Source organism: Cryptomeria japonica, chromosome 5 (genome assembly GCF_030272615.1).
Source record: "Cryptomeria japonica chromosome 5, Sugi_1.0, whole genome shotgun sequence".
NCBI classification, from domain to species: Eukaryota; Viridiplantae; Streptophyta; class Pinopsida; order Cupressales; family Cupressaceae; genus Cryptomeria; species Cryptomeria japonica.
The window spans coordinates 530,246,906-530,271,093 of NC_081409.1; positions in this window are offsets into that span (position 1 = coordinate 530,246,906).

Here is a 24,188-nt window from a genome sequence, read left to right on the forward strand (position 1 = left end):
TCTGCATTTTTTTATATCTTTTAGTTGTTTTAGTTTATATGCATCTGTACAAACATTTAATGTCCTTTTGTATGTATCTTTGTTTATGTTCATACAGGATGCTAGCACGTTGCATTGTAGTCTCACATACGCATGCTCGTCCTATCCACAGAGACTTGTCAGGGCTGTCTGGGCCCCCCGTCTGTCTTATATTATCCTATCTTTGTTATTTAGTATCCTTTGGCTCACCCTTAGCACTAGTATAGAAGAGGTACTAGAGGGTCAATTTGTTCTCTAGGATCCATCATCCTTGAGGTAACAAATTTCCTTCACTACATTTTGGTGAACTTGACATGAAACCAGTTTCTTTTTTGTATTGTGTATTTATCTTTTAGTTCATTTCATATATCTAAAATCTAATTAAAAAAAAGGAGCATAGCTTGCATCTCCATTCTAGCATTTGCATTCATTTTTATTTATCTTTTCACTTAGAAAGCTTTATCATAATACCAAACCCTTTGTGTCCCTATAGTGTGGTCTTAGTGTCTTGAGGCTTGTGTATGAGCTTTATGACCCAGACTACCATAGGAGTCATAGTCAGGAGGACATCTAGATGGAGTTTCCCTCCTAATCATTGCAGTCCTCCTCTAGTTGACCCAAATGAGCTTTTCACCTCTTGTCTTCTCTAGATTCCTTTCATGGGAGGCTCACTAGCTGCTAGCTCTTAGAATAACTGCCTAATGAACTATTTGTCACCTTCTCCTCCTATCATTGACCATGACTCCACTATCACTATTGACTTTGACTAGATTCAGTCTCTAGAGGAGAACCTGAGAGATTTCAAAGGTTTCCTTAATCAGGAGAATGTCCTCCCTCAGGCTGGGAATGTGATTAATACTCTAAGAGACATGCTCATCTCAGATAAGAAATTTTTAGAGATGTTGAGGGCATGGTCCATAATTGTTAAAATCCATGTACCCTTGGTAGATGCACCCCCTCAGGATAACGAGTTTGATGCCTCTAGTTCTTAGATTGGCATTGACATACCAAGGTTGAATGCACATATGGTGGATTCTAATTTTCCTAGCATCAATGCCTCATCCAATCCCTTGGGTTACATAGGTATGTCTAATAGCTCAACCTCTACCTCTACTATAGTTCATATCTCTATGGTCAACACTAGTACTACATCTGTCGGTGGCACTAGTCCTCATGGAGGTACCGGTGGAGGTGGTGGCACATATGGTGCACCTCCACCTCCTCTACCCTCTAATCCTATGTTGAACACTATCTTATAGGACATGGGGTAATTGTAGTTATATCTTACAAACTTGGCCTCTACTTCTAGTCAATCATATATGCATGCATACTATAGGAAAGGTCCCCTTGATATCACTATCCTAAACACTATTCTTCCTCCTGTGATTGAATCATTGAAGTTCGACAGGTTCAATAGTAATGGGTACCCTAATGTGCACATTGACTCTTTTATGACCATGTGCAACAATTACCATAGCCTAGACTTTGTATTGCTTAAACTATTCTCGTGGTCCCTTAAGGGAACCATGTTATAGTGGTATAGCTCCTTGCTAGATCATCCCATCCACACCTTCGATCATCTTATGGATTTCTTCCTTAAATGATTTTAGGCTAACATTGGAAGAAAGGTCACTATCGCTGACTTTATTCACTATAAGCAAAAACCCAACAAAAAAGTCACAGACTTTATCTCAAGATATCAGTCAATCTCTACCAAGATCCCCTTTGCCCTGTTAGATAGCAATTTGCAAAGGATGTTAATTGGCAACCTACAACTGACATTGAGGGAGAAGTTGCCTCTTAATTTTTATCAAAACTTTTCCAATATGTGTTCTTCACTCACGGACTACTAGCACACCATGACACAATTCAAAGATTCTACTTGAAACCCTTGCGATGGGTCTTTCACAAGAACATCCATGGAAGGGTCTAGAAAAAGAAAAGATATAGATAATATAGTGGCTATTCCTCCAATGGCTACTACACAGGGATCACAATAGAATTAAGTCTTCACTAAATCAAATGACTCCTACTTAAGAATAATGCAATGATTGCTAAAAGATAATTTGATTACCCTTCTCGAGGTTAAACCATTTTTTTGATAATAGACCCTATCTGCATTGGTATGATGGGTCAAAAAAATTTCATTACCATTATGTACCTAGTCATTACACTGAGTTATGTTATCTTCTTCAAAATATTTTCCAAGACCACATCAACAGTGGTGCGAATAAAGTTGGTGAGCGGAAGCATAAGTCAAACAAGTATGTTGATAAGATCAATAGTAATTTTTAGATCTACACCAATCTATTTCCCTCACATCCAATGGATTTTATTTCTGCATAAGATCCTCCTTTGAATGATGATCCATTTGTGAACATTGTCACCATCACTCCTATTTGTTCACCTCCTAGCCAAAAGGGAAGATGTCTGATACATCATTATCATTCACCCCTTTAGATGCCATGTATCGTGGAGAGCTTTCTCCTCTATATATCCCTAATAAATTGGATAGTCAAACTATCATTGGTGTGATGGTTGACCCATCATATAGAGTCAATATCACCACAGAGGAGACTCTATTTGTGAATGGTCGACATAGGTCTGCATATGATGAATGTTGAGAAAGCCTAAGGATGCATGACAGTTTCTCTATCCCTCCTTTGGGATGCATCACCTTGACAATCCTCATCGGGCCCAAGGCTGTTTTGTCAACCTTTGTTATCATTCATAAGTCAGACCTTTTTTGTGTTAAATTGGGCATTCCCTTGATGAAAGCATTTGATTTGGTCCCCTTAGTTGTGCATAAATGTCTGAAGTTCTCCCATGAGGGTTCAGTCCATGTCATCCATGACATTGGATACCTACTCCTTGTAGCTCGGGGATATTTTTCGTCGGATCATTTCTACCCTACTCTGGTGGGGCCCATGCTTCCCCATGGTGATTTGATGTACTGTTCTTACTATAAGTATAAGATGGGGGAGTTGGCCTCTAAGTCAGTGCAACCTAGTTATTCATTAATGCTTCCTACATTGACTTCTGCTTCATCCATTCCGGTGCTAGAACATGTGGTGTCTTTTGATCCTTCATCATTGGGGGCTGAGGTTAAAACCACTCCCTCAAGTTAACCTCCTTGTATGTCCTAGATTGTGCATCCTCTAGTGGCATCTTTTGTTCTCACATTTTCCACTAATGCAAACAAGGGAAAGGTGCCCACAATACCCAAGTCTGTGACCTACCCTCTAAGCTCTTGATCTTGATCAATAACCCTCGACCTTCTTGTTATCCTAAGAGGAGGCATTCTCTTCTCTCTTGTTTATCTCTATTATCTTCTTCTTCACAACCCACATCAGTACCCCCTATTCCTTTAGTCATTCCTTGGGTGAAATGAGGTAGGTGTCCCACTACTGTTAATGTTGTACTGATCACTTATGTCCAGCCTTCTCCTATCACTAACAAGGTTTTGGAGGCCTTTCCCATGGAGCATGATGTTTGTGAGTCCTCCCAGGGTTTAGTTGGTGGCCCTCATCTCCATCATAATCAACATGTGCTTGAGTGTAAGCACTATTGATGGGCATGGCCTGAGAGTGCGATGCTGCTTTGCAATCTGTTGTTGCATATTCAACACCCACTTCTATTGCATCAGATCCTATTTTATCGGCTGGTCCTATTTCTACATCATCTTCAATTTTACTTCCAACTACTTCGGGTCCTATCAATGAACCTCCCTCTAAATGAGTGTATGTTTTCATTGCTCCTTCTTTGGAGCCACCCCTCATTACCTCCTTTCCAAATGTACCCTCATTGTCTCAACCTATTAATATAATGCATACGCAAGTGGTGTCTATGACATATTTGTCTGCTCCCCCTATTTTGCAATCATTCCTACACTAGAGTTTTCTTGGTGTTCTTCAACCTACTACAGTTGATAGGAGACATGTTGCTCCTATCCAACCCAAACACAAGTTTGAGCAGGGCCCAATCTCAAAATTTTGACAATGGAAATCCTCATAGGTATGTTCCTCATCTCTTTCTCTACCTATTTCAGTGTTTAGTGCTTTTCCTATTTCTATGTGTGTGGTTGAGATGGCTCTGCCTTATCCTACATTTGTCATTGCTCCTCTTCTGGAGGCTGGTAGTCCTATTCTTGTTTCATGTCCTTTGATAAAGTCACTTGCTTCCTCTATGACAGCTTGCTTGTTTAGCTCCTTGGAGGGCATCCTGACATTGTCTACAATATTTTTGTGATCATTGATCCTTACCTCCTTCGAGCTTATGGATGCAAATGTTGCTACTGCTTCATCCGTCACCCTCATTCCTAGTGAGGTTCCTGGTGAAGCTCTTATGGTAGTCCCTCTCTGAGCTCACGCTCCTTCTCCCTATGATCTAGATTAGGAGGATGATGACCTCCTAAGAGATAGCCTTTAATATGTTCTCTTTTATCTCCATCTTTTTGCATGTGATCTTGATTGTGTTCCCCCATGCTTGTTTTATATGTTTGTTCCCTCCCAGAATACTCAGGTTACTTTGTAGGTTCTTGGATATGGGAGGTTGACTATCTTTATCTATTGTGTTTTCCTAAAGGACCCAAGTTACTCCATAGGTGCTCAGATACGGGAGATTTTTCTGTCATGCACTTTCTTCTATTTGTCTCTCTACTTCTTCTATTTGTCGTATCTTGCTTTGTGATATTTGGGAATGATACAAAGCATTGGGAGCATTTTTGGCCTGCTTCCATGTTGACTTTAATTTTTAGTTTATCTTTGTCTTCATGTGATCTTCTTTAAATCTGATAACTTTGGCATTATGATGATTTACCCATCTTGTAGTTGTATTACATATTTTTCTCACTACTATGGGTTCTAACACTAAACTATCATATCCCCCTATCCTCTTGCATTCATCATTGATGTTGCAGAAATTTATGTGTCACTTTCTAATGGTGGCATTCCATGGAAACATCTTTCTATGTTGATGTACCACAACTGCTCTTCTCCTTAGAATGACATGCCTTTCCTGCATATCATTCTAAGGGGGGACCATCATATCTGTATTTTTTCATTATCTGCATTTTTAATTTAGCCTCTTGTATTTATGTTTCCTTGTTAATCTCTTTTTCATGCTTTCCTAGGTAAGGGCAAAACCACTTGATCTTATTCTTATTATCATGTTTTGCCTAGGTGAGGGCCAAATTACTTGATCTGTTTTGTTTGCCTTTGTAGGGGCCAATCTACTACTTATCAAATCTATCTTTGATCACCCAATCACATGACTACCTAGCGTATCACTACCCATGCTGACAAAATCTCACCATCATATGGCTATCCATACTGGCATGATCTTGCAAACATCATGGCCCTATTGTATGGCTATCTAGCACAATACACCTTGATATCCATACTAGCGCATCTCATATGTTATTTCATATCACAATGGTCGCTTATCTTGTATCTTTTTGTAATAAGGGGATTTCCTCCAAGAAAGGTTCATTTCTATTATGCTATCTTATCTATCATCCATCCATATCTATCCGTTATCTTACTATCTGACATGTTAGTCTACAACTAGCGTGTTTGTGATGTATCGGTTAGAAATATCTACTTCAAATTTCAGCTTCATCTCGCTAGGGGAAACCTCATCTAATCAACAAAATTATGCCTCCCTATCGTGATTCTTTTCTTTACCTTCCTCTACTTTATCTTCATATCTCTCAGCAAAGACAACCTCACCAAAGTGAGAGAAAAATGTAATATAAAAAATCACACCTTGTACAACTCAATGCAACAAATGGTACCTTCCTCCATGTCATTGGAGGTCGTGTACCATCACTTTTGTCTTTTTACTCACCTAGATTGCTTCGTCAACTCTAGACTAGAATCTTACCAACTTTGCTGACTTGTCATCTTCAAGACACTAGCACGGTGTGAAGATGTCTATGTGATGCACTAGCATCTTGCAAATCTAATAGTTCGCAGGTGGCCATTTGAGTAATACACCTATGCATGGAAGGGATTGTCACACTCCTGCATGCACCCACCGACATCAGTTTTCCTTCTAGAGCCTATATCTCTTGTATTTGAAGGCATTTTGGAGGAGTCTTGATCATTTTCTTGTAGGATAAATCTCTTGACAATCTTCTTGAGCAATATTCATAGGTCCACCATTATTGCAAGTTTGGAGAATATACAACATATCAAAACATCCTCTTTGGAGCTCCATAATGGAGTTATTTCTTTTTATCTCTCTTTTACTCATATCATTTGATGCATTCTCTTTGAATATATATTTTATTCATCTATTTTTTCTTCTCTATCTTCCTTTCTCTCATGGAATCTACTGGGTTGTCCATGGAGGTGGAAACACCAAAATTGGGGTTTGACTAAAGTAGACTCCAAAACACAACCCCCAATATTTTCCTCCTTTGTATGTGTGTAGGTTCATATTTGTGAGGAGATCACTTAGCGGGAGGCTTCATATATTAGACTTCTCGTGCATTCATTTTTTGCCTTACCCTCCATCCTTTTATTTTATTTCTAACATCTGCATTTTTCATATCTTTCAATTATTTTACTTTTTGTGTATCTATATGGACATTCAACATCCTTCTGTATGACTCTCTATTTTTGTCCATACAGGATGCCAACACATCATGCTATAGTCTTAGATACACACACTTTTTCTATCCACAGAGACTTGTCAGCGTTATCTAGGGGCCTTGTCTATCTTGTATTAGCCTAGTTTTGATATTTAGTATCCCCTAGCTCACCCTTAGCACTAGTATAGAAGAGGTACTGGAGGGTCAATTTTTTCTCTAGGATCCATCATCCTTGAGGTAACAAATTTCCTCCACTACAACGCCCACACCCTAGGCCTCTCAGGATGAGGGCATATACACCTTAGGATCCTCATTTGGGCCCCAAATTGGCCCCTCTTAAAGGTCACTTTTAGAGAGTGGTAAATTGGATCCTATGTCATCTTAGGTTGAAAATATAATTATATTGTCGACAAGCAAGTATAAAAGGAGGTATAACCCTCTCATTTTAAACCCTAATCAATCCACTAACAAATTCAAGATCTCAATTACACTCTAGCAAATTTAAGTGAGCACGTAATTAGTCTTCTATCAAGCATTAGAGAAAAGGTGAAGTTAAGATTCAAGCATTAGAGATGGCATTCATGTCCTATATTTTATGAAAACTAGCTACATGAAACCCTAATTCCTTATAAAGACAAAAAAAACTCTATTAAAGGTATATCATTAGTGTTTCATTGATTTTCAACCTTTCCCTCAAAAGGAAAGCATTTTACTATAGTAATTCATTTACATTTTTAATTCAATTTCATGGTTAATTTCAAAATTGGGGTTTGACCCAAGGAAAACCCCTATTCCTAATAATTTCTTCCTTATTTGTAGGTGCAGGAAATAGGTATTGGGCTACGTTTAGGAGCATCAACATAATTCAAAGAGATTAAAAAATGTTTAGATTTCAACCATGAGAAATTTAGAGAACCATTGTGAACTGATTGTTGGCAACAATGCAACAAACCGAGAGGGAGGTGAACCAGTTTGCACAAAAAACTACTACAACTTAAACCACAATTGAGATCTGATAATGAATAGTTAAAGCATTAAACAACACCACATCAATAACACACATAACACCAATATTTTTGATGTGGAAAACCCGGTTAAGGGAAAAACCATAGTGGGAGCCTACCCACAATGAGATAATACCATGTTAGGAGTAAATGTGAATATTACAATGGGAATGCACATGCATTCAGGTACACTACCTAGAGCTCAGCGCTCAAAATAGAAACCCAAAAAGGCTACAACCTTAAAGGAAGGCTCAGTGCCTTACAGGAAGTCTCACTAACTTACAAAAACATTCAGACTACAATCTGAATCATATGAATTGTGAGAATAACATCTCCATATTCTTGAGTACAGTTCTGATTAAACACACAATATTCTTTGTAAGACTTCCCTTCTTCAGACTTCTGAAAGATCAAATCACTTGTTCACACATCCAACTCGATCATTCTCAACATAGATACTCACAGACATACATCTTACATGATTATTATATATATTTATACAAACCCTTCAACCTCTGAAATAGAGGTTGGGTAAACTCTCAATACAAATTACAAAATAATATCCTCACAAGCTACAACAATGCATGTAGACCAAAAAAATGTTAGCTAGGACATAGTTTGGACCCAAATCAATACTGTAAATATGAAACACCTCCAACAATTATGCCTCAATCATCTGCGACATGCTACAATCATCAAGAACATCACATAACACAAAGAATATCACTAGACAAGGAAAATATTCAATAACATGCACAATAATCAATGTGAACCGCCAATAAGCATAGAACATGATCTAGAGACATCCATAAGAAACATGAATTTCATCACAACAACCACAACAACTCGGATTACCAGAATCATCATCATCTCTCTACCGAAGAACAAGAATCATCAATATAACTGACTGTCAACCTAAAATATTTTCTTGTGGATATCCAAGTCATGAACCAAACTAACTGAAGACACACATCAACATAAAGAACACATTCCACTCATTCACAACCAAAGATATAGAAATTCTGGAGCAATATAGAGCACAAACCAGAGTATCAAACAACTACATAACATTCCGATACCAGATCTCATAAATTTCTCAAATCATCATGCGGACCTATGCAAATAGGAATGAACCATCTACAAACAACATACCAGAAACCCTTTAAGCCACATTAGCTCATCTACAATACACAGGGTAAACCAACTCATCCAATCAAACTACAACACTAGAATATACAGAAGAAAACTTTCCAACAATCTCCTCAACAACAATCTCCACATATATTGATATCAATGACAATAAATCAGCCAATATCACACACTGATGAGCCTTGGTCCCAAAAAATTAGGCCAAACTTCTAGGAATAGATCTGAATCATCTTCTTCTGCTCAAATCTAGGTTGGTGTCTCCATACAATAGTTATAGCTCACTATTTTTATCAGATTGCTTCAATAATTCACTACCTTTTCCCTAATTGTCAAAACAAATCAATTCAATTTAACCTAAAGAGGAGAAGAGTCCCTATCCAAGGAGATCTAGAATCTAATCTGAATCTTGGTATATCAAGGCTAGATCAATTAGATTCCTCTCCTCTCCAATGTATGTTGATTAATGAGGTTTGTTAGAAATTAAAACCCTAACCCTAAATTTTCACCATTACATTTTGGTGAACCCAATTTCTAATTTGTGATCTCAAATCTGATTGGTTATGCATTTTCAAATTCAAATTTACACTTAATTTTTTTTTTCCAATTGAATTACATAAATTTAGAGGTTAAATTTACAAAAACCTAATTTATAATTCCCTTGTGGGTGGCATAATTTTTCAAGCCTATTTTTAGATATGATCTTTATGATATTCTATGTTATGATTTAGAGGTATTTATCTTTCAAATTCACAATCCAAATTTCTTAACTAATTGTTTAATTAATCACTTTTATAAAATTTTGCATTGTTTAATCACAATCTTCAATTGTGCATTCAAATTTCCCTCCTTTGTGCATGAGTTTTGTTTCCATTAGTCCTACCTACAATATTCTCATGAGAAGTTGTATAATTAAGGCTTCCCAAGGTTTAATTACTAATAATATGGAGCCTAAGTTGGATAGCTTATTTCATGAGAATGTTGGTTCTTCCTATAACCCAACAAATGATGAAATTTATCTCCATTATTTTCATAATTCTCATGATGAGGATGAATCACTAACTACAGTTACCATTGACCAATTGGAAAATACTGCCAATGAATTTCAAAATCTTCAACAATAAATGAGTCAACAATACTTAGAAAGTGAGGGAATCCCATTACTTGAAGGGTTAAAGAATGGTACAAAGTGATTAAATTGGTGTTTATTTGTTGTGTGGCCTTGCTCATATTATTGACACTAATATCATGCCTATCAAAAGTTGTGTTGAAGTCCTTGGTTATACTCAACCCACTAGTCAAGTCCATCATTCTATTCTTATGCCTATATCCATTCCTAGTGTGCCTACATTTACATATTCTATCATGACTACTTCCACACAAAATATTAATCTTACACATGTTTGTCATGGGGAAATTTTGTTAATCAACATTCTTATATACCTCCTTTTGTGAGTCTTCCACTTGTATCCCAATCATCTCCAATACCCACATATCATAGTGCTCCACCTCCTTATTCTCAACCACTACCTGCATACAACAATATTACTCCTCCATCACAATCCAATATGTCAAATTTCAATCCATCCACCAAAGCAACCATTAATAACCTTGCCCAAAATATTACATCTCTACAACAATAATTGGCTTCCATTACCCAATCCAAGTTTAATGTGCCCACATTTGATTTAGCGAGCCCATTATTCGATGACATTGTCTATGTTGTCCCTCCTAAGCATATGGAAGTCCCTTAATTGGAGTTATACAATAAAAAAAGTGATCCATTGACTCATGTGAAAACCTTTCAATCTTTGTGTAGTCACTTTTCTCATGACCCAAGACTTATGGCTAAATTGTTTACCTGAACCTTTAGGGATAAAGCTTTGCAATGGTATTGGTATTTTCCTCCTTATTTTATTTTTAGCATCCTAAAATTACACTCTTATACAATTTTGACTACATTGGGTCCCTACCTTAGTGTTTTCCCCCTAGGCTTGATTGTGACCTGATTCTACTCATATCACTCAAGAATGACTACATTTTTTACTTTTGCATTAGCTAGGCACCTTCTCCTAGCCCCAAAATGGGGTAGCACTATAGTTGTGGCCCTAATTAGGACTAGGGTGCCATGCTCTGATCCTCCCTATTTTGGGCCCCTTTTAAACCTTTTTCCCTATTGAAAAAATGAGCAGGATTCCTAGCTCTGTGTCGGATCATGTCAAAGAATTAATTAGTTTTTCAATGGGCAAGTATAAAAGGAGGATTTTCCCTCTCATTTTGAGATCAATCCAACAACAAGAATGCATTTTACACATATGAGATCAATCATTCAATAAATTGAGCAAGTAATTAGTCTTCCTTCAATCCATGGAGTAGAAAATAAGTCAAGATTCAAGCATTGAAGTGGACATTCACATCCTATTTTATCATTTGGTTTTCCAGTCATTATTCAACATCTCCCTCAAAAGGGGAATATTTATTTACAAAAATTCAATTATATTTTATCTCTATTTCATGGTTAATTCCAAAATCAGGGTACTTAGGCAAGCCCCTATTCCCAACCTATTTTCCTTTCTTTCTATGTGTAGGAAACAAGTACAGAGTTGTGATCTTCAGAATAGGCATTATTTGCAAAGATGAATCAACCCTCTTTGGTGTACTAAAATTTAGGAGGATGAGAGAGATGGGCGATTTGGTCCTAGCATTTTTTAAGCTTTTTTGAGCATCAAGTTTGAATTTGTATATACTTCTTAGATCCAGGTGTGTGTCTTAGTCCTACATCTGTAGCTCACTATTTCCACATTTTTACCTTCATTTTCAGAACCTTTCTCTAATTTCAGCATTTCAACTCACAAAAGAGGGTAGACAATTCATATCCCCCTGAATCTAGTCAGTATTTTTGGTCCTTATCATTGCTGGTTTGTGACTAAATCTATGAGGGATTTTCATCCCTCTCATGGTGGAAACCCTAAATTTTCACCCATTACATTTTGGTGAACTGACTCCTTACACCTTTAATTTTGATTTATGTTCTTAGATTTGAGTGTGCATGCAATTTAAAATTTAAATTTTCATTTACAAGTTTGATTTTCAAGTGAATTTTAAAAATTTAAAGGTTAAATTCAATAAAACCCCAAATTTTAAATTTAAGACCCTAAATTTTAAATTTTAAATTTTAAATTGAACTTGGGTTGTTCAAATTTTGGATTAATTTTTTAAAATCTAATTCATAGTAAAATTCAAAATTGCAATCTTAGATCCAATTTCAAATTAATTTTAAAAATTAAGAGGTTATTTTCACAAAACCTTAATCTTTAATTTTTTAATTTACTAGTCGGTTGCATGCTCTTTATTTTCAAAATCATAAATCAATTTCCTTAAATTAATTGAACAATCATTTTTACCCAAATTTGCATTGTTTAATTAATTTCAACATTCAAAATTTCAAATTTCAAATTTCCAATTTCCCTTCCTTAGTGCATTAGTTTTACTACTATTAGTGCAACCTATAATATCCTCGTGAGAATAAGTTGTAGAATTAAGGCTTCCCAAGGTTTAATTACCAAGGAGATGGAGCCTAAGTTGGATAACTTATTCCATGAGGATGTTGGTGGTTCTTCCATTCCTACAAATGACCCCATTTATCCTCATTCTTTTCTTAATGCTCATGATGTGGATGAATCACTAACTAGGTTTTTTGTTGACCAATTGGCGAAGGTTGACAATCAATTTGAAAATCTTCAACAACAAATGAGTCAACAATACCCAGAAAGTGAATCTCTACCACTGATTGAAGGATTAAAAAGAATGGTCCAAAGTGATAAACTCGGTGTTTATATGTTGTGTGGTATTGCTCATATTGTTGATACTAATGTTATGCCTATGAAGAGTTGTGTTGAAGTCCTTGGCTATACACAACCTCCTAGTCAAGTTAATCATTACATTCCTATGACTACTCCTATGGCTTGTGTTCCCACATTTACATCTAAAATCATGGCTACCTTTACACAAAATAGTGATCCTTTAAGAAACCCTCTCTCAAAAAATTGTATTAAATCTTCACGAATATTTAATTTTTTTTTTAAATAATAATTTGTATTGGTGAATATTTCCCTTTTTTATAGAAAAATATTAATTTTATTGGCAAATTTTTTTATATCAATTTTTTTGGTAGAAAATATTGGCGAATCTTGGAAAATAAAAAGAGTATGCATTAATTACTATTGCAAATTCTTTCATTTAAAAAAATAGTTTTTAATAGAAAAGTAGAGGCTTGAAGGTGTAATGAGTTTAAGGGGTAGACTCTACTTTATTTAGTTTCTACCATTAATTTAAAATATTCTAATAGTCCTCTTTGTATTTTGTGAGATAAAATGTGCCAACAATTTGTGATATGCATCAAGCCAAAAATTGCTTTTAGACCATTGATTTTCATTGATCTCAACAATTTAGAAGCAATTTCAAACCCCACGAGCATTACGACTTTTAGGTATAATTTACCTCATGGAATAAAATGAAGGTCATTATATTATATTTTAAATCAATGGTGGAAACTAAAGATTGTTGATATAACCCTAAAGTAACTAAAAATTATGATATATTATTGCCAAATTAATTTAGATTTCTATAATAAAATGTTGGTGAACCTAATCCAATCATGTACTGAAGATTGTGGTGAATCTTTGAGTTAAAAAAATTAATAAAATAAGTTCTTTGGCAATTTAAATAGCACTAAAATATAAAAATTTGTAAAAATGTGGTAATTTGGGTCACCTTAAAAGCTAAACTTATTAGCCAAATTTTGATTTCCAATTTTCAAAAAATAGCCAATTGATGAATATTAGCCACTAAAAATTTCACCAACACAAAATGTCATACCTACACATGTTAGTCAAGGGTGCAATTCCTCTAATCATAATTCTTGCATTCCTCCTCCTATGAGTCTTCCATTTCCTACCCAATAATCTTCTATACCTACCTATCATAGTGTCCCACCCCCTTATTCTCAATCTCCTCCTTCACTCAACAATGTTACCCCCCCCTTCTCAATCAAATATGTCCAATTTCAATTCATCCACTAAAGCTACCATCAATAATCTAGCTCAAATAGTATCTTCCTTACAATAATAAATACCTTCCATGAATCAATCTAAGTATAATGTGCCCACATTTGATGTAGTGAGCCCATTATCCAATTACATTGTTTGTGTTGTCCCTCCTAAACATGTGGAAGTCCCTCAATTGGAGCCTTATAATGGAAAAGGTGATCCCTTAACTCATGTTAAAACATTTCAAACTTTGTGCAGTGACTTTGCTCATGACCAAAAACTTTTGATTAAATTGTTCACTATAACACTAAGGGATAAATTTGCAATGATATTGTTCTTTGCCTCTTTATTCTATTACTTTTCAATAATTGGCTAATGCTTTCACTCAATAATTTCACAGTAATATTGGTCCTAAGATTACTTTGAATGATTTGATGCATTACAAGCAAGGTGTTAAAGAAAAAGTGACTGATTTTATTGGTAGATATAAACATCTATATTCACAATTTTTTATCCTATGTCTAATCAAGATATTCAAAGAATTTTCATTTCTAATTTTCAAAAGGAAATTAGAGATAAACTTCTATTTTTTGAGTTTACTTCCTTTACACAGTTGTGTGCAGTACTTCACAATTATCACCTTACCATGAGTCAATTGGAACAATCATCTTCAATGACTCTAAATGATAAAATTGAAAGTTCTCAAAAACATTTTACAAAGTGCAAACCAAATAAGGGATTCATTAAGTTCAATGACAAAAACAACACTCAAGTAGCAGTTGTAACAATAGGTGTTGCAACTATAACAATAGGTGTCAGACAGTAGGAATGCCACTCTATCTAAGGAGGAAGAAAACCCTAACTCTGTGGGCATTGAGCAAGGTAGGGATTTTGTAAATACAATTCTGAATACTACCTGTAACTATGCTCTGGAATCCTTCAATTTCCAGAATTGGGTTGTTGACAACATTACTAGTATGCAAAGTAAACAGAGGGATCTGGAAAATAAGATAAATAATTTGATTAAAAGGATACAAATTCTGGGAAAAAGAAAGAGGAGATGGAAACTAGTGAAGCCGAGGAGGAAGTCGAGATGGAGGATTGGCAGGAAAAAGACCTGATCAAAGGGGATCTGAAACATTTGGAGGATGTTATCAGAATTCTGAAAGAACAGACTAAGGAGGATAAAGACAATATCAATACCCGGGTTGCCCACATTGAGAAGGCTCTGAAAAGTTTCATGAACCACAATCTTCAGGTCCTAAAAGTTTTGTTACAGAATATGAATGCACTAGTGGAGCACTTGGAGAGGAAAAATCAGGATAATAATTTGGTAATCATTGAAGATGTACCAACTTCTAGCTCCACTCATCAGACTTCCAGGCGAAGGACAAGGCAGAACACTACTGAGATGGAGACCAAATTGAAAGATATCCAGCTGAGACAGGAGAGCAATGATCTGAGGGAAGCGGCCAAGGCGATGATGCTTCTGGTTTAGAATGTCGAGGAGTCTATAAAAGTATTCAATTGATATGTAATGCTAGGTTTGGGAGGTCAATTTTTTGTTGGCTCCTTGTTGTCCTTTTGTCCTAGCTGTTGGTTTTTGTGTTGGTCTTTTGCAACTGTTTTGTCTTGTTTCTGTATTGCCTATCTTTTGTAATGTAAGCAGGTTTTGGGTCCCTTAAAACCTTTTTTTTTTTAATCAAAAACAATAGGTGTGCCTCCTTTGTCCAAATACTTTAGAAAAGAATTCACTCCTCTTAATGAATATTTGCATAGTATTATGATGCAATTGTTATAAAGAAATGTGTTGAAGCTTCCCCCTACAAAACCAATTGACACAACTAAGACTTTATCACATTCCTTTGATTTCAAAGTTTTTTGTCAATATCATCATCAACCTGGTCATGCCACTAAAAAGTGTTATTCCTTAAGGAATAAAATTCAAGACTGTTATTGATAACAATACCATATCTATGGTTGCTATGAATGATAAACAAAATAAATCTGTAGCTCCTCCTAATCAAAATTAACAAATTTTCACTAATCCTTTACCTTCCCATTCCACTAATGTGATTGAGACTGATTGTCTTTCCTTCTCCCCTATTGATCTTGGCCTTCAATCTAATAGAGTGGTGAAACGTATTGACAAAAATGAATCTCCTAAGGACTTATGCATCACATTTTACCCTAGTGAGACTATTGAAGCACTCGATGGTCTATTATATATCACTACCAGAATCAAGAACATACCCTCTCGAGGGGTTCTCATTGATCTATCTTGCATGGTGAATGTTATAAATGAAGATTTTCTTTATACTTTGCAATTGCATCAAGTGACATATGATGAAACTGATGTGATAGTTAGAGTATTTTATGGTTTCTCTTATCCTACCATGTGATAGTTACATTTCCTATTGAGGTTGGCACTAAATTATTAGATGTTGTTTTTGCTATCATTCCTACATCTGATCAATTTTGTGTGAAGTTGGGACATCCTTGGTTCTCTTCCATGAAAATTATTGTTACTAATGTTCATAAGTGTTTGAAATTTCCTCATGATAATAAAACCATAACTATTAATCATAGCATGTATCAACCTATGGTGAGGTATGGAAATGTTTGTCTTGATTATTTTAGGGTGGAACAATTATAGCCTCTTCAACCTATAAGTGATGCTCTCTTTAAATCCTATCAAAAATGGAAAAATGAGATGATTTTATCCTTGAGTAAACCTAGAAATCCAGCACTTAGTTTTCCTCCTAGCAATGACCATATTCCTTCTCCTAAGGATACTCTCCTACTTCCTCATATGGATAATCCTATTCTTCCTCCTAAAGAAAAACATATTATTCCTCATAAGGATAGACCTATTCCTCCTCCTCATGATGGACCCGGTCTCCTTCCTACACCTCCCATTCCTCCTTTATATGGTGTGGTCCTACATCCTAAATCTTACAAAGGAAAGAACCCGACATCTCCTATTGTTCAACCGAAGAGACCTTCTCCTATGCATCCTTCTTTAAAAGAAGAAAAGAAGCCTATTCCTATTGATCCTAAACCTTCACAACCTTTGGCTAAAACTAAATGAAACCATTGTGCGAGAGAATTTTGATGGAGATGTCGTGCTATAGCTCTGGACTTGCTTCTCAAAATATTTCTTTCCTAAAGACAGCAACTATTGACATAATACATGTATACAATGAAAATTGGCCTAGAGAGAATTAATTAAATATTATTTATTTAATTAATGTATCCTTAATTATTATACTTATAAATAAATTGAATAATTTATTTATATAGCTCATTTTTCCAAAATTCTTCCCATTATAAATCATTATCTCCACTTTCCTAATTAAATGAGAAAATTTAATTAATTTGTCTTATTTAATTATTCCCTCCCACTTAATTTAAATTTTTAGATTCAAATTGGGTAACATGTTTCCTAACCTAAACTATCATCCTAACCCTCCAACCTACCATATAACCTTGGGTTGCACTAACCTTATCCTTTCAAACTATCCCTATCTTAACCTCCTATAGAGTTGTCTCTCCAATCATAAGGACACTTGGCCTCCTAGTCACATGTCCTCCCTCCCCATGTCACTTTCTCTCTTGTAGGACATGTGTGGCATTTGTTGGAGATTCCCTTGCCATTTGTCCTTCCAAGAATGAAAAGTGTCATATCTCTCCAATCCTTTTATAACCTCTTCATCTCTTATTGTCCATCTCCAAGTTGAGTCTCAACCGTTGAATCCTGCCACCAAGGCTCATACCTTGGAAAAGATATAAATATCCCCTTTTCATTCATTTAGGGATCCTTAATCTTGTAGCCTTAATCAATAGACCAACAAGGTCCTTGGAGATAGAGGACAATGATACGCCAGTGGGGAATGATCTTTTACTTTGTTCATTGATTAATTCCTTAATATAATGTCTCATTGGTGTGTTAGGTTTTTTACTTGATTAATTCAAATTCCTAGCATACATTTTCTAGCACCCACAGTGGGGCCGTTGCCCCATTTTTAACATCTTTTCAAAGGTTTATTGCCAAGTTAGCTCAAAGAAACAGTTCAGTGCATCTTCTACATCGATCTTAAAAATTAGCACATCTGAGTTCTATTTTGGCTTATTCACTGCCCAAATTAGCGTATCCACCTAATGTTTCTATGCATCTATTGGATCTGATTGCATTTTATATTTTTTAGATTTGAGCAAATTTAAGTGACAGAGGAGAACATGGGAAGTTTTTTTAGTGCATTGACTATTTTTATTAGTGTATATAATGAAATTTTAGTGCATATAGTCTCTACTTTAGGCATATGCTTTTGTTCACAAATTTTTAAATGTTTGAGATTGATCTGTATCTTTTTGTTTTGCAGGTACATCATATGCTATCAAAGACCAAAATATAAAACTACTAACGATGTCTCCAGGGGCTAGAGCTATTTTATTTTGTTAAATGAGGCACCTAGTTTAATTAGAAGGTTAAAGAACACCATGTATGTCATTCTTGAGATGATAGGTGAGTATGCTCTCCCCTTTATTGGGTGATCAGAAAACCAGACTTATTACCTTCTTATTTCTAGTAGTGCAATTCCTTTAGAAGACCTATCCTCCTGAGAAGCCCATAAGGTTGGGTGAGAGGGGAATGACCTAAGTGGGAATGGATAAAGACAAGTTCTTCCAACCCACTATAAAATAAATGTGGTTTTGATAAAAATCGAGATCAACAGAAGTGTTCGGGAATAGCTCTCTTCTATACTTTCTATTGGGATTATTTTCAAAAAAAATTTCCCTAATCTAAAGGATTATTTTACTATGACATTTTAGTCTAAAAACCTAAACCCTAAATCCTAGCCATGTTGCATTTTTTTTAATTCTATTTAAGCGGTCATCTTCAGTAGCCGGTTCCTGATTATTTAAGTTATCTTTTAAAGCCCATTATGTTTTTCTAATGATTGGCCCCTTCATGTTAGCTATCTAGTTTGATTTTTTCCTTTTGTTGTTTAATTTTCCCTCATCTTTGACCAAATAAATGGCTTGCATTTGCGTGCGGTTGCATGATTAGGTCAATTATCTAGTTAATGCTAACTCTATAACCCCACCCTCCTACCTGGAATGTGGGTCCCATTTGAATAGGTCATATCCTAGATGGACCAATCAACCCCATCCAGATCAATGGTCATGGACATGTAAACAAAAGTGGGTCCGATATCTTTATGATATATTGGTCACTTCTTAGTGATCTGACGGCTCAGATTGTAGCGCAATTGTGCCATTGATGGAAGATGCTCATTGAAGTTAATTTCACAACACTGCAACTAACATGTTAGGTGGGACCTACTGAATCTCATTGTACACATATGTGGACCAATAAACAAGTATCACATGGATGACGCGATGACATGGTGGAAAGGTAGGCCTGATATGATCGCATTCTTTCCATCTTATGAAGTGAACAACTTGGACAAGATCAATGGACCAAATTCTTGTGTGATTGCATGATTGAATCAATCTCCATAACCAGACTAACTCTGCAATGTTGTCGTAGATGTGGCATGTAGGACCCACAAAGGCTAACAAAAGATGCTCGGGCCAATAAAAGTGTGAACACTTAGATAAGTGAGTCAAATAATGGTGATGACCAAGAAAAAAATAGATTTCAATATGACTAAAGGTGACAACAAATAAAATACAACAAAGCCATTAACGTGTCAACTTTCGATTCCTCGCCCACTAGTGGGGAATTTCCTGTTGGGGCCCCAATGTTCAAATATGAATTGTAATGACTCTCTCCCGCCATCACACTAGCCTACGTTCCTGCAATAAATGAGTCCAATTTTCCCATTATGATCTACATCTTTTACTTATTTTAGCACCAATCTTGCTCTAATTCATATCTACAGTGTTCTGTATATGCTCTAAGTTATCTTGTATTTATTTTCTACTATAGTTAGAGGTATTTTGTTTCATTCTTCTTAGCCTTTTGACCTACTCTTCATAATTATAGATTGTTTGTTGTTGTTTGAGTGCCAAAATTTTAGCTTGTAATTTAAAGGCTTCTCATTATTATTTCATTGAGACTATGCATAAACCCTAACCCTAGAAATGGTAGAGTCTTCTAGTTTAGGAAAGAGGAAGTTCTCTAAGGAGATAATCATATGACTCCCTAGATCAATGAAGATGCAGAAGAGGTATAAGCTATGTTCTAGACTAGAAGAGCTCATTATTAACTGTTCTACAAGAATCAAAGATGCATTGATTCCACCAAGGGGTTTCAACCTCTAGAGAAGAGGATATAACAAGAAGAAGGAGAGAATCCTAGTTTCGAATATCTATCTAATTTCAAATTGAAAAGGCTTGTCATTCCAAATGTGTATATAAATATTGAATTGGTTGTTGTAATTGTTGCAAATTATAGGCCTGATACTAGAGTAATTGTGTCTAATGAAGGTGGAAAGCTAACATATATTACTAGAGATGTCATCAATGAAGTTTTTTATGCTCAACCCTAACATAGATTGGTATATTGATCCATAAGAGTTAGATACAAAATAAAAAAAGAATGATCTCCTGTATAGAAGAAAATTGGCATCATTTAGAACTCCAAACATAAAGGGGGATGATACAAAATTGACACCACAACAAATTACCCCTTGCAACATAGATTTATTTGTTTTCTATTTCATAGACACATACTATGCTTTATGTCAATTGTGTACTATAGATGCAAGGAACCTAATTCTGAATTGGATGTTGATGATTTGTATGGATATCCAAAGTAGGTATATCAATAGGCCTTTTGACTATGCCTCTTTGGTTGCTGAGGGTATGCATATTGCCCTATGTGATTTCAAAACTGGAAAATCAATAGTTTCCAAGTATTACTCTCTCCTAATGCATATATTCATATATAAAGGTTTTAAGGTGTGGCATCCTAATATGAAAATTCCAACCATGGCTAGAGGAGAACAACTCTCAGTTCAAGAATGGACCTACATTTGGGACTCACACATGGATGAGTCAAATTATCTAGTCTTTGAAAATATTTTTGTATGAAAGATTTTAATTATTTTTCAAAATGAGGTTAGGTGGGGTCTAAGACCAAGGGATAAGGACTTTCTCAAGCCCAAAGACCTTAAGCTTGAATTAGGTATCACCCACAATTGGGGATCATGGTTCTACTTTAAGGACCATACAATTATAAGTATTTTTGGTAGCCCTGTTACTCCTAGGTGTTTGCATATAATTGTTCAAGATAGAGTGGCCTTCTTAGAAATCATGCATAAATTAGTTGAGGCTAATAAGTCCTTGGTAGGGGGATCACGCAAGAAAGGATCAATGATCCCATCACAAGTTGTGATGTAGATGTATCATTTTTTTGAATAAGAAAGCATAAGATATCCTTGACTCTATGTTGAACAAGTATACACTTCCCCATGCCAAATATAGATTCTATGATTCTGAATGGCTTATCAAAAAGCTTGGAAAGCCCAAGATACAAGAAAATCAGTGGGATGATAAAGATGATGAAGACCTCATAAGAAGTGTAAAAAACTATTGAGGAAGTGTTGAAAAGAAAGGAGAGATGGTATAAAATCAAATATAAGAAAAATAGAAGAAGGATGGAGGATAATTGTTATGCTCCTATTTGGCAGACATTACTGATTCCAGAAGCTAGGACGAGGGCAATTTTCATTACCTATATAGATGTTGACAGTATGTCTTTGCCTCATTAGAGGCCTCACTTGGATTTTGTACCTCTAGTGCAAGTGGTACAAAAGGAAAGGCCACAATCTCCCCATTGACCCTGCTTCCCCTCCCCTAAGTCTTCAAGAACCTCCATCCACATATTCTCTTGACCATTAGTCATCAAACCCTTCCCCTCAAAAAGGTTTCTTGCAGAAGCTGCTAAGAATAAACCTATGGCTGCCTCATCCTCTGATGGCCCGCTTTTTTAGGTACAAGAGCCCAACGACTATAACTCCTTTATATATATGTTGTCATTGAGAAGGGATAGTCCCATTTCAATCTTATAGGGGTTTTGAATTCCAAGGAGATGAGACATTACCTCCTCACAAATTTGATACAAGGATAGGGGTTACAATTTAGAGTCCTTCTAGGGAGTGGGCCCTTGATGCATTCAAACTTGGAGGAGATATTAGTGAAGATGTGAGATTGAATGCTTGTCAACAATTCATGAGTGATGATGATTTTGTAAATACTAGAGAGTTCAAGCATTTTGTCATAAGAAATTTGACAAGTGATTTGGAATAGAGCAGAGGTATCAACTTTGATAATTTGGAGAATTAAGAAAGGTTGAGGATGAAAGACGAAGTGTTAAAAGCTACAAATGAGCAATTCTCTGCTATGACTCTAGAGATAGGAAGGGAGATTATGAAAAGGAATGAAGTACTTCTTTTGGAAGGATGGAATATTTAATCTACTATTTTCTTTGATGAGTTGAGAATGAGGCATGATATAGATTTAGATTCAATGGATCCAGTATAGAGGGAGAAAGTACTTTAAAGAGTACTATTTGATGATCACCTTGATCAGTTAGTTATTTGGTGCCTTCATAGAGTTACAATAAGGCCTAGCATGAGCTATCAGGTTGATCAGTTATTTGGAAGCCTACTAATCAAGAGATTAATTAACACATCCATCACAGAGGCACAAGTATGAATCTGAATGTGGCAAATTTTTCTCATTATGTGACCTTGAAGATAGAAGAGGAGGTCACCATTCTAAGAGAAAAAGTGAATAGTTTGCAGGAACAATTATATGCAGGACCTACTTACATACCCCTAGGCATGATTAAGCAAACATCTGATGAAGTTATAAGATTGAGGAATGAGTTGGCTCAAGCTAGATTAGATATAGTCAATTTCAGTAATGAGAATGATGTGCTAAAAATGGTTGCTTTGCAGATGGAGAGGAGAATAAAGATAGATATGGAAAAATCATTGTTGGAATCAAAGATCAATGAGATTTTGGACCATGAGAATGCAACATGATATGAGCATATAGAGTTGCTAAGGCTTTCTTAGGGAAAATTTCAAGTGGCAATGTTTTATGGCCTGCTCATTATCTCATATGTGCAAAACAATTGCAGTGTTAGAAATTTTATTGATTAAGCCACTGCCAAGTTTCTTACATGCCATGATGGAGGGCTTCAAGGGCAGATTTGGGGTGACCAAGAAAGTTTTTACTATTCTCATGATGTATACACAAAGAATTGATAATGGACTTAGAGGATTTGATTGCTTGCTCACTAGTCACATGCCTACTTTGTTTGACAGAGAGAGAAGAAGAACATAGGGGAAAAGGGTCGTTAGGTCCAAGACAAAATCAAAAGCTGACATCAAAACAATTCAGAGTCAAATGTTTCTTGATACCATTTTAGATGATACACATCTCATCAAGAAAGTAGGGTCATACATGGATGCACTATCAAGGCTTGATAGTGGTATGACCAGAATGGAGCTGACTAGATCAAATATTGAAGACAAATAATACCAGCAACATCACAAGGCTCTCTAGGACTTCAAGCAATTTGGATTTGATGATTTCTTATTCTTTCCTCCTCATTTTTCTCTTTTTCTGGCTTGGAAATTTTGAATTTTTAAATTCTCAATTTCTTGCCTTTTTTATTATCTTGTTTTTTTTTTTTATTCTTCGTTAAAAGGATATCTGATGGTGTATTTCTTGATTAAATCACTAGTCTTTTCTTCTGCCTCAAGATTTTTATTTCTAACTTGCTTATTTCATATCTTTAGAAAGAGCTCATAAGTAGCTCTCTATCACTATGTATTAAATAGGTCTGTAGGGTTATTACACTTTTCAATCTGATAAGAGAGCTCGAACAAAGAAAAAGAGGATTCTAGATCATCTCCAACATCTACCACCCATGGAGGAAGATAAAAGAATATTTGTCTGTGTCAGAGGACTAAATTTTTTTGTCATTTTATGTTATCTTTTCATCTAATTTTTAATATTGTAAAAGGCCCGAATCTTGTTGCATCCTCAATTTTTCTATAAGATGATATTCAAGGCCTTTTTTTTCTTCTTCTTCTTCCTCAAGAAAAAATTATTACTCATACAACTCGATGCTAGTGTATTATTTTTCACCAAGGGTGAATAGCATGCAAAAGTGTTCATAGTTTTGTGATGCAATATTATGATTTTGTGTCATGTTCCATTTGTAGTAAAAAAATTGCAAAGGATAAGCACACATATTCTGAAAAATATAAACATTTGGAAATCCAATTCTATGATTTCTATGTTGTTTCTCTCTTCTTGTTATCTAGAGTCTTATATGAATCAATTAAATCAAGGGTTTTTGGTTGATATCTTTTCATTGTGTTGATCAGT